This window comes from Equus quagga, chromosome 14, assembly GCF_021613505.1.
Source record: "Equus quagga isolate Etosha38 chromosome 14, UCLA_HA_Equagga_1.0, whole genome shotgun sequence".
Classification (NCBI taxonomy): domain Eukaryota; kingdom Metazoa; phylum Chordata; class Mammalia; order Perissodactyla; family Equidae; genus Equus; species Equus quagga.
Genome location: NC_060280.1, coordinates 18,294,695 through 18,307,362, shown reverse-complemented (window position 1 = coordinate 18,307,362; position 12,668 = coordinate 18,294,695). Strand labels below are relative to the sequence as shown.

General features: G+C 48.6%; 1 protein-coding gene across 8 annotated transcripts in view; it reads left to right on the top strand.

Annotated features, from left to right (window-relative positions):
• Positions 1 to 12,668, top strand: part of LOC124225762 (uncharacterized) — a 70,097-nt gene that overhangs the window by 54,212 nt on the left and 3,217 nt on the right. The window contains exon 1 of one of the 8 annotated variants that reach the window (XR_006885093.1): positions 8,346 to 8,471. The exons of the other annotated variants lie outside the window; for them this stretch is intronic. The gene's annotated coding sequence lies outside the window, so the exon portion shown is untranslated. Of the gene's footprint in view, positions 1 to 8,345; positions 8,472 to 12,668 lie in introns of those variants that run through there. 8 annotated transcript variants of the gene reach the window in all.

The window sequence follows — 12,668 nt, the reverse complement described above, 5'->3', positions numbered from 1 at the left end:
TCTTCTACCCCCAGCATCACGGGAACAGACCCCATCTTCTCCCTCCCTGGGGACTCAGTGGCCCCTGTATAAACTTGACAAGAGAGGGAGCCACGAGCCCACGTTACTTCTCTGTAATTTCTGAAAGCCAGATCATCAGACATAATGGATGTGAAATTGCTTTCACACAGTGGGACCTTGATCAATATTTGCTGAATAAATGAATGAATAAACTCGAAGGTGGTACAGAAGTGCAGCGGTATGATTATAGCTATTTATTTCACTGTCAAAGCATGAAAGGGCCCGGGTTCTTTCAGAGAATGCCATCCTGTTCCTTCAGTTCCCACGCCAAAGCCAGGGAAAGCTCCTTTTTTTAAGTTTTAATTTTTGTCAGAATTATACGGGCACATAATATAAAGACTCAACTGGTTCTCCAAGGTTTGCTTAGAGAAGACGCAGTCTCTAGTCACCTTGTCCATTTCCCCTCCACAGAGGCCACCACTTTCACCTTTTCTGGGTGTATTTTGGTCTTTATCATCTCATCTACAACGATATATTTGTATTGCTGCTTCTTGATTTCTGGGGGTTTGTTTCTGGCATCACCTATTGACTTCCCACTATGGAAAATGTAGGCTCAGCTCCCCTTCTTTCCCTTGTCCCAGCACACACGCGCACCCTTCCATCTTCCCATCCTCCCAACATAATCAGAATTTTGCTGAGATCAACATTCCATGTTTACCATATTAGGACCATGCGTGCTATTCAGGTCTGAGTCGTTTATAGTAAACTTTGATTACTTTCCTTCCCTGAACAATCTTGTTTTCCCTGGAGTTAAGTAACTGCCTTTTGTTTGTGTGTGTGTTGGACAGTCCACATTCTTAACACCAGTTCAACCCCAAACTCTCCAAAGGTTGTCCACGTTTCCTTCATTCCCCGCAGAGAGTCTATCAACTCATCTTCTTGAAGGCATTCCCCTTGCCTCTCTCCTGTGCTGGGTCTTCTGTTTCCTGTAGTTCATTCTTCCTCTTTTCTGGCTTATGCTCTAATCTGGGTGAAGCAAATCATCAGTAGCTTCCTGAGACGTGGGGTGTGGGATGTAAACTTTTTGAGACCTTGCCCATCTGTATTTTTTTTCCTTCAGAATTTTGAATTCATTATTCCATTGTCTTCCAGCTTCCAGGGTTACTTTTGAGAAGTCTGAAACCATTCTAACTCCTAATTCTGTGTACCTGTAGCCTCTTCTCTCTGTGCGCTGTGTTTTGAAATTTCACATTAACATGCCTGGTTTGGTATTTTTATCTATTTCCCTGGGCACTCAGTGGCACTTTTGATCTGGAAACTCATGGCCTACAGATCTGGACAATCTTGAATTGGTGTTAAAGGTTTTTCTGTTTCTGGAGTTCCCATCACTTGGGTGTTGGACCTACTGAACTGGTTCTTTATCTTATCTTATTTTCTTCCTTTTCCATCTTTCTGGGAGATTTCCTAAATCCTTCAACCCTTCTATTGAGTTTCTCATTTCTGCTCTCACATTTTTAATTCCCTGGAGCTCTTTCTTGTTTTCTGAATTTCCCATGCTCCTTTTGTAGCATCCTATTCTTGTTTCATGGATGTAATGTACCCTTTTATATCTCTGAGGATATTGAGGTTATTTTTAATGTTGTCCTCCTTGGATAGCCTGTTTCCTTCAGGTTCCTCCCCTGTCCTCCTTGTTTCTTTTGGTGTCTGTCCTTCATGTTGGGGATTTTCTTGAGGTGCCTGGTAATCTTCGGATATCTGCTCATGTTTAGGAGCTGGGGACTAAAAAGCATGTGGGGAGGGGGGTGTATGTCAACAGGGACATTTTCTGTAAGGTAATCCAACTGTGCAATTTGTTGGGGAAAACCCTGATATCAATTTTTAAGAATACTTCCTCTTGGACCAACCAGATTCCTCTTATAGACTCTTCCACTCTCCTGTCTGGAAGGTAAAGCCCTGGTTGCTGAAATTCTGGGGTCCCAGTGCAGGAAGAAAGATGGGAGCCTGAACATTCTGTATACTGTGGTCACTCCATTTAATGTGGTATCTTGGCCTTCAACTGGCTCTGTTGTCCCTCAGTCCAGATGCCCCCTGTTGTGTCCTCTGCAGAAAATAAACATCTAGTCTTCTCTAGACTTGGGCAGGACAGTTGCCTGAAGGCACAGAGTTGTGGAAGGGATTTAGGATTCTAATTGCTTTTTAAATAATTCTCAACCAGTCTAACCTGTTTTACCCCATCACCTCAAGCCCAGAGGTACTAATTTCTGTGCCTTTTGTTATTGTGTTAATGCTCAGCTTTCTCCACTGTCAGTTTAGGCTTTGGCGTCCTCAGCTCTGCCCAGTCCGTGGCCACTCATCCATTGCTTATTGCTTCTCCAAGTCTTGTTGCTGTGGTCTCTTCTCTACTTTTCCTGTCCTTGCGGTTCTTCTTGTTTCTCACGAGGCCTCTGGCCCTGGGCTGCAGACCGTGCTCTCCCATGGCTGCCTTCTCACTTTTCCCGGGCTCAGCTCTCCAGTGTCGCTCACAGCAGAGACATCTGGGCCAGGCCAGAGCACATTTAACTTCTCTGCATGGAGAATTTCTCTCAATCCCAGCAGGACTATCCATAGAGCAATCAAGAGCCACTCTGGGTGCAAAAGCCAGAAAAAAATCAGAGATTAAACAGAGGAAGGAGAGACGACTTCTGCCACAGGACTGAGGGAGGCCATCTAGGAGGAGGTGGCATTCGGCCAGTTGTTGAGGAGATCATTTGTATTTCAGGTCAATTGAACTCAATTTCACATGCTCCACGTATGAGAAGGCATTGGGTTACGGTAGGGTGTGACTGCAGCATAGAGGTTTAAGCAGAGGATTCTAGACAATGCCTGGATTTGAATCCTGGATCCTCATTACTGACTGTAATTTGCTTAGATTCTATAATCTTTACCTTTCCAATTTACAAAATGGAGGTAATAACAGTACCTTTCTCAGGAGTTGTTGGGAGAATTAATTAAATACAAATGTGCATGTATAGTAATTAAGTAACCACAGCACAATATGTATGTAGAGTGGATTGGTACACAGACTGTTCCAGAAGGCCCGGCTTTGAGTCCCGGCTCTGCTGCTGAGTGTGAACTTGGGTAAATTACTTAACCTTTCTGGTCTCGATTTCCTCATCTGTACACTGGGCAAAATGTATTGTGGGGATTAAATGATGGAAAATGTGTAAAGAACTTAACATCAATAACACTTCTTAAGAGGAATATAAAAAATGAGGAGCACAGCCCTTGAACCAGCCTGCTGGGTGTGAACCCCATGTGTGCCAATCACAGCCAGGTGTCCTTGGTTCAATTCCAAAAACTTTCTTTGCCTCAGTTTCCTCAATTTTAAAATAGACATGATAATAGTACCCGCTGTGTAGGGTTGTTGTGTGGATAAAAATGAGTCAATACATGTAAAACAGTTAGTACTTGTCTCTGTTGGCTCATTACTGTCCCAGGTCCAGCTGTTTTTCATTCATTTGCTTTTTCCCTAGTGTATTTCACCCATGGAAGACTCTGTCCCCGGTGTGCCTCACAGGTGACATAGCTAGGATGTCCTGGAGACATGAATTGGACCCAGGTCTGCCTGGCTTCAAAGTCTGAGCACCTTACTTTGTCACAGGCCACTCCATCGGCTTGTGGGAAACTGAGGAGGAAGAGTGACTTCTGCGGCCATCTTGGAGGAGGTGGTGGTTCAGGTGTTGCTGCTCCTGACCTGCTCTTCCAGCACTTGCATCAGGAAGAGGCCTTGGAGAGACCTGCTTCCGCCAGAGGCAGGGGCTTCTGGACTCTCCGAGGAGCTGGGGAGGGAAGCCAGGCTCTTCCGTGGCTGTCGCCTGGCAGGCCTGGCAGTGACAGGTGTGTAGCTCAGAGCCCAGACTGATGGTAGTGAGGACAGAGGCTCCAGTCGTCACTCAGTGGCCTGATAATTGGATATTTCTATAATGACAAATTACAGCTGTTTCTCTTGTCATCAGTGTAGGACATTTCTGAAGTGGTGATTTCCCAGGAGGGGCGGTGGTGGTTATCCAGTCAGACCATGGAGATGCCAGGTGGAAGGGACGTGAAGCATGGCTGAGAGGAGCTGTGTTTCCGTACCACTGGCTGCTGGGTATTCAGCCCTGGTGTTGGACGTAGAGACATCAGCCTCCTGTCATAATATTATCACTGTTAATCCCATACAAGTGTCATGTTGAGATGGGCTTGGAGCCCTGCTGTTTGTTATTTGGCTCCAACTCTACTGTTTTTAATTTGACAAAGGACATTGTAAGACGTAAACTGCAATGGAGGGTGCAGTCTCTCTTAGCTTGAAAAATGCTTAGTGTTCAAAGTGAAGAATAATCTTGGAAATTTGTTCTCAGACCATTGGCCTGTTACCTGAGCCCTGAGGTTCAGATTGGGGTAAGAAAGCTCCAGAATGTCTGCTTTGGCCTCCAGGAACTCAAATCTCTGCTGCTTCCCCAAACCTAACTCTCACTGACAGAAGTGCTGGAAGATAGGCTCAAATCATCCTCGTCCAAGGGCTTCTGGGGTTCCAGAGAAGGAAGGCAAGCACATGGGTAGAGAGTAGCACGTGTCAGTTAACCTTTGAGCTGAGCCTCATTTCCTCATCTGTAAGATGGAGTTGTGAGGATTTATGAGTTAATTCAGGCACAGCACCCAGAGCAGCGCTTGGCACACGGCATGGGCTGCCCGTGAGTGACCCCTATGAAGGGGATGTGTTTCAGAGCTCTCAGACTTCGAGCCCTTTCTGGCCTGAGAAATACCATGGAGATAAAGATGCAAACCTCTCCAAAGGGCCCAAGCACTCCCCCTATGTTTTAGTTTTTCCTGGGAAGGTCTCCCTCCGTGCTCCATCCCAGCAACCCCTGCCTTCCCCAGTCCGGCTCAGGTGCTTGCGGGGAAAACCTTCTGCCTGCAGGTCAGACCCACCCAGTCACTGACCTGGTTCTGACTCGGGCCATCCATTCATCCAACAACAGGACTGAGCACCAATGCCAGGGTTGGGTACATGGAGGTGAACGGAACGAGGCCCTTGCCCCCAGGAGCTCACAGTGTGATGGGGGAAGCGGGCCTGGAAAAGATCATAGCCACACATTTTGATATCTCTGAGGTGGATGAAGGGACAGGGTGCCAGAGGAGAACCAAGAAACTGCCCTGAGGCTGCAAGGGCCAGCTGTCCACCCGGTGGCGCGGTAACTATCTTTCATCCAGGAGTGACCCCGCGACTAGTTCTCACAAGGAATGGGGGGGAATGAGGTGTTCTGCTTCTGTCCAGGGATTTTAAGAAGCGGGTATGCCTCTTCTACTCCCCCTTACCCCTTCCATCAGCTGGATGCAGAAGACTCTGAGGCCCTGGGGGTTACAGAACCAAAAGATAAATCCCTAAATTCCATGGGAGGGAAAGCTGCTCGCTGACCAGAACACCCACGCTAGACTATCCTGGAATGAGAAATACACTCCGATTGGGTTAAGTCACTGAGATTTAGGAATGTATTTGTTATCTAGGATTATTCTAATGGACACAGATGTCTAATCCAACTGTGGCTTCAGGGAAGGACTCTGGGAAGAAGTAACACCCAGGTCACAGGTGCTAGCTGGATTTGGTTGCTAGCCAAGCGTGGTGCGGGGATGGTGGTGTGGAGACGAGGTGTGGGTGGAGGGAGATGGGGAAAGCTGGGAGGATATTTCAGGGAAAGAGAACAGAACAAATGAAGTATGGAGCGTATGTACGTGTGTGTGTGTGACAAAAGGCAGTTTAGTGCAGCTGGAGTATAAAGAGTGGGGCTGAGGGCAGTAAATGAGTTTGCAGAAACTTGCAGAGGACCATGCAGGACCTTGTGTGTCAAAGAGTTTCAATGACTCCTGTAGACAATGGGAGAAGCCCAATGGAGTGGACTAAAATGGGCAATACGACCAGATCTGTGATTTATAAAGATCACTTCTCTGGAAGTGTGATGAGTGGACTGGAGAATGTGAGACTAGAGATAGGGAGACCAGAGAGCAGTTAGGCAGTGACTGGTCCAAAGTCCAGAGGAGGACTGATGTTGGCTTGCCTGCCCTGTGGTGATAGAGGCAGAAAGACTTGGCGATTGGTGGGTTGGGGCAGAAGGAAGCACTAGAGATGGCACCTGTGTTTGTAAAGCCATCAATAACTTCTACTCATACTACCACTGGATAGGAAGGGAAAATTATGATGAACTTTTCTGTGATAGGCTAGCCCTCATTTTTCTTTTTTTTAAAGTTAACCCTCTATAGCACCGACTAGTTGCCAGACACTTTTCTAAGCCCTTAAAATATAATAACTCATTAATCTTAACAATAACTCCATGAGGAACAATGATTAGCCCCATTTTACAGGTGAGGAAACTGAGGCACAAAAGGTTAAGAGACTTGCCTAAGCTTACACAGCTAGTAAGTGACGGAGTCCGGATTTGGACCCAGGAAGTCTGGCTCCCAGTCCACACGCTTAGCCACTGTGCTGATTCCTGTTTTGTATGTAGTGCAGTGTCCCAGTTAGAGTCTTTCTCTGGACCCAAGGGCCCGTGTAAAGCTTCCTGGACACTGATGCCAGCCTGGACTGAACCTGAATGTTTAGTGATCCCAGTCTGCACACTGAGGTCAGTAACTGGGAGCCGGTAACCAATTAACTCTGGATTCAGACTCAAGTCTGTCTGACTCCAAAACCACATCCTTTCGCCATTCTCGGTGAATTCTCCGGTATCTTCAGAGGTCTACACTCGATCCTCACGCCTCCAGGATCAACCCAGAGCATCCCCTACTCCTCCTCGGCAATGCAGAGTAAGACCAGGAACCCCAAGGCTGTCCTCCAGCCCAGGCTTCATTCTTGGGGACACCCTCGTTCTCCTGGTGTGAAGCAGGAAGGCAGCAGGGCGCAGACTGGCTATCCAGGGGAGCCCAGCTGGCCGAGCCGCCGCTCACAGACTTTGACTCATTTCGTTATTAATTCCTCAGGAACACAGAACAATCCTAACAAGACACAAAAATCAATGGGTGAGGAAAAGACAGAGCAACCTTCGGAGCAGAATGTGAGCGAGGAGAGTGGCTTTTAAAAGGCCTCCACAGACTATTTGCCGTGCAGCCTGTGAAGTGGACAATAAATGAGTTTCATACATTGATTCCTGTATTTTTTTCCAAGTTGGAAAGAGGAGAGAGGTAATATGTTAGGGTGAGAGGCCTGGTAGGCTAAGCAATGCCAAGATAATTATTGTTCAGTTAGAAGCCTAAGTGATTTTTTTACTTTTCAGAGGCCCAGAGAGCAACTGGGGGCTGAAACGGGTTTCCAAGTGATGGAGTGAGCAATAAATGTCAATTAGCAGTAAAGGCGTCAGTCTGGGGAGCAGGGTGGGGCGGGGGAAGCATCAGGAACCCCGGAACACGGAACACAGCAGTGCCTGCCCTCCTGTCTCCTTTGTGCCGGGCAATGAGGAGATAGGCTGAACGACAGGGAGGGAGACAGCCCTGCTGAGGGACGGGATGTGGCGGCAGAGGCCCTGGGCGCATGGCCTGTCTGTGGGAGGGCCTCATGGCAAGCCTGAGTCTAGGCTGCCAAGTTCAGTGCCAAGACACATGGCAGCCATTCCTGAGACCAGCCCCCCGTCTGGCAGAACAGGCTGGGCTGGGATCACCACCCTGACGTTCCTGCTGGGGGCCCAAGTAAGTCAAAGGGTTTGCCAGGGGCTGGGCACCTTGGGGCCTTGGAGCAAGTTATAGAACCCAGAGAACTTACAGGGCCCCCCAGGCCCTTGTGACCTGCCTGCCACCCCCCACCTTGCTGGCCTCATTTCAGTTGTGCTTCCGTCTCTCACTGCGACACAGACGTGCTGCCTCCTTGCTGTGTCTCTAGCATGGCGGCACTCTCTGCTTAGAGTGTTCGCTGCATTTCCTTCGCCGCGATTGCTCCTCGCCAGAATGTTTCTATAGGTTGAAATCTTGCCTCCTTCACTTCTTCACTCAAACACACCTCCTCAGTGCAGCCTACCCCAATCACCCTATTCAAAATGAAAACTAACCCCCCAGTCTACTTCTTCTTTTCTTCTATATCACCTACTAATATAGCACTCTCTAATAGCTATATAATTTGCTTATTTATTATATGTATGTTTACTGCTTGTCTTCTCTCCACTGGAACGTAAGCTCCATTAGGTCAGGGGTTGTCATCTGTTTTGTTCAGTGATGTATTCCCACCTTCTGGAAAAGTGCATGGCACGTGAAAGGCAATGGATAAATGTTGGCTGAATGAATGCGTGAGATAGAACCGTCTTCAGAGTCGAACATTCCAACCTGCTTCTTCACAGGTGGAAGACTGAGACCCAGTGTGGAGGTGTGAGTCACCCAAGGCCAGTCAGCAAATGAGGGACCGAGCTGAGACCAGACCGCCATGTCTTTGAACCCAACGCAGTGTTCTTTCTACAGTTGGGTGGAGGGCAGAGGTAACCCTCGCGATTGACGGCTGGATGCCTGCCTACCTGTTGCAGGCCTTCTACTTCCGTCTTCACCTGCGTACCAGCCCGGCAACCTGTCAGATTCCCTTCTTCTCCTCACTGTCCTCTGGCTAATTGCTGTTGGCCTTCAGCCCTCAGCTTTCTTGTTACTGCCTCTGGAACATTCTCCCTGATGTTCAGGACTAGACCGTCCTCCTTGCTGCTCCCAAAGCTCCCGCATGTCCCCACCTTACACTCAGGAAACAGACCGGAATCACCTGATTCATGGCCCGTCTTCTCTGCTCCGATGCAGGGGTGCTACCTGAGGACAAACTGGGTCTGTCGAGTTCATTGCTGTTTCCCCAGGGTCTAGAATCATGGAAGACATTAAGAAGTGTTTGATGAATGAATACTGAAGTTATTTTGCCTCTCTGTGCCCTAGCTTCTTCATCAATACATGAGGGCCGACAGTATCTCCTCTGCAGGGCTGTCAAGAGGACTCTGCCTGGCATGTAAGATTTGTTCAGTTACCAGCCTCGCATCAGTCCTGTGAGGTGGGCTCTGCGTTCTTTCAGGTGATGGTCGGACAGGTGTGGCCACAGAGGGTCATGGGAGAGACACGAGAAAGCAAAGTTTACTATGCTTACAGGTCCTAGAGAGGGAGTCACCATGTGCCACTAAGGGTCACAAAACAGGTTTTGGTCAGGTGGCAGAAGACACGAGTGAGGGGAAAGCATTAGGCCGGAGCCTTTATTGGGGTTTCTGTGGCAAAGACGAGGTGGGGTAGAGGAAACAGTGTAGGATTGGCTAGTTTGAATCATTTCGGCAGGCTCTAAGCTGGAGGGGTGGTCCCTAGTTACTGATGCCTGGCCCTGGGATGTTGGGTGCAAGGGCCGGTGAAATAGAGGAGTGAAGGCCCTGGATTGGCTAGTTTGCATATCAAAGCCTTGCTCCCCGCTGAGTCCTCTGTTATCTCTAAGAATTGGCTTGTCCTGAGGAGCAGTCTCTCCCCAGGCAGGAAAGTTTTTTAAGAAGGACAAAACAAAATAAAACACAATACATCGATCTGACTGTCCCTGTTTTTAGTGGAGAATCGAAGTCCTCTAAAGGTTAAGTGATGTGTCCAAGGCCGTATAGTTGGTAGGTGTCAGGACTTGAACTCAGGTCCATCTGGTGCCCAAACATGAGCTCCTCCCAGCTCGCATCACCCCCAGCCGGTGAGGGGGGCTTGTTTGCTCCTCTGGCTTTAACGCTCTGCGCTGGCAATTTTCTGGTTAGTTTGGGGTCAAATGCTGGCCAAACTTAGGGAAAGTTTGTAGGCCTTAAATTAAAGATGTCGTGAGCTCTGGTGTTTCCCCCGACCCCACTCCATCCCCAAAAGCCTCTCGGACTTTCCTGCGTGTGCGCCTGGTCACCACCTGGATGAGAGCAGTGCCTTGGCCATGATTTCCCGCAGAGCCCTTGCATGTCCCTGGAAGTCCCGGGAGAGCTTCCTCTTTACCCCCACAGGTGCCCAGTCCCAGCCCTGGCAGCTGAGTGGGCCTCTGATGTTTACCCTCCTCAACCATTTAGTGCAGAGGCTTCAAGAGGACAGCAACCTATATTTTCTCCTCCTGTCCGTTAAAATGGCGAGAAACATTGATGAATTTTTATTTCTTTTTCTTAAGATTGCCATTTTAACCCTTTCCAGTGGCACTAAGTATATGCACAGTGCTGGGTAATGATCACCAATATCTATTTCCAGAACTTTTTCATCATCCCCAAGGGAGACTCTGTACCCATTAAACAATAACTCCCCACTCACCCCTCTCTACCAGCCCCTGGTAACCACTATCCTCCTTTCTGTGTCTATGAATTTGCCTATTGTAGGTACCTCATGTAAGTGGAATCACAATGTTTATGCTTTTGTGGCTGGCTTCTTTGATTTAGCATGCTCTTTCCAAGGTTCATCCACATTGTACCGTGTGTCAGAATTTCATTTCTTTTTAGGGCTGAATAATATTCCATTGTATGAATATACCATATTTTGTTTTTCCATTCATACATCGATGGACACTTGGGCTTTTTCCACTTTTTGGCTATTGTGAATAATGCTGCTATGAACACAGCTGTACAAGTAGCTGTTTCAATCCTTGCTTTCGATCCTTTTGGGTATGCACCTAGGAGTGGAATTACTAGATCAAATGGCAACTCAATGTTTAACTTTTTGAGGAACCACCAAACTATTTTCCACAGTGGCTGTGCTATTTTGCATTCCTACCAGCAAAACGTGCGGATTCCAACTTCTCCACATCATCCCCAACCCTTGTTATTTTCCATTTTATTGATGCTGGCCATCCTAATGGGTGTGAAGTAGTGTCTCTTTGTGGTTCTGATTTGCATTTCCCTAATGACTGATGATGATGAGCATCCTTTCACGTGCTTTTTGGCCATAGGTATGTCTTCTCTGGAGAAATGTTTGTTCAGACCGCAGCCTCCTGGTCCCTGGATGCAGGGATGGGATAGAGGGAGTACCCTGCTCTCTGTCTTCACTTGCCTGGGGCAGCCGGGCCTGCGAAGACACTGGCTCAGAGGCTGGGATTTGGTGTTTTCAGGTCTGGAGCTGGAAGGGGCTACTAGGTGCTGTGGGGTCTTCAGGATGAACTAAGTCATGGTCCACAGAGGAGAGGAGAGGCTCTGATGCCAGAGTCTTTGTACAAAGGCAACATGTCCAGGGCCGGAATTGAGGTGGGGTGGGGGTGGTTGCAAGGGATGAGGTCAGAGAGCAGGCAGGTTAGTGATAAGTAAGGTCAGTTATGGTCCACACAGCCGTTATGGGCTGGCAGGGAACTGCTGTGTGCATGGGTGGGTAGTCTGCATCACTGGGAGAGGGCAAAGTGTCTGCCAACTCCGCCATCCTGCCCCCAGGCCAACCCTAGGCTTCATCCCCTCTGCGCTCCTGCCTCGTGTTTCCTGGAGACTGGGCCAGTCCAACAGCTCTGTTCTCACATCTCCACCCCACAATCCATACCAGGGTGCTGATGCCCCACAGCAGGTGGGTTCGTGTGTGCATGCATGTATATGTGACGCCCTGGAGTGGGAGGAACAGGGAGGAGTGTGGATCCGAGACAGGAGACAGGATTATTGGTGTTGATGTTCCACTTTCACTTGATAGAGTTGGTGTGTTTCTGAGCCCAGGCTCTGAGTTCTGCTTCTTCATGGCCCAGTGGAAAGAGCACTGGACAAAGAGTCAAGACATATGAGATTTCGTCTTGGGTCTCCCTCTAATTGAGTGAGAAGGGGAGGTAAAGGGAAAGGAGAGGCTCCCACACTTGAGCAGGAGAGGCTCTCTCTCTTTCCTCTAGGGGCGGGAAGAACAGGGGACCTGTGTCCCGTGTCTGTTCTGCAGAGCATCATGATAGCTACTGTACGCCTTGCCTACGCCCTCATGGGTTAGTCAGTCTGCCTTAAAGGTATCAACAAACGTCCTTTATTTAGGGATTTGTAAAGACAACAAACAGATTAGCTAGGCCATTGCATTTCATTTACTCAAGCAGTTAACCTAATCATAATTGTGCTTATATCAGCCACACACAATATGAGGCTCCACTTCAGAGAGATCCGTGTGCTACCTGCCAGCCCCCGGTCCCCAGGATGACATTGACCTCTTTAGACACAAGCAACTTAAGCACCATCCACTTCCCCTGTCGCCTGCCTTGTCCTGATTCTGCATATTCTGCTAAACCATTTCTGCTTCCCACGCCAGTTCACGACCTGCACAGCTCCACACTTGCTGTTTCCTTGTTTCAGAGCAGACACATCATTCGCCAAGGCTCTCAGGCAGTCCTGCTTCAGGGAATCAGAACTTAGCCTTCAAATTACTGAGTTTTTGCGGCTGTGTTTCTGGGTTTCTAGCTGTATCTGGTCCTGTGTGCTACTGCAGAGATGGATGTAGTAGGGAAGGGGTGGGGGTTTGCTCTTTTCCCATGTGAAGCGATAATGGCTGCTCAACATGCACTGTCAGCTCAGGGCTCACGTGGGCCCCAGAGCCAAGCCCAGCAGACCAAGAGCCAGCATCGACTGTGGTCAATGCAGGCCCACTTCATCTTACTGTTTTTTCAGGGTGACCCCCACTGCCCCAGGGCCTGGGTAGCCAAGTCAATCGGGTGGGACTGGACAGGCAGATACTCCAATTTGTCTCCCTGCTCTTAGACACTCAGACCAAGA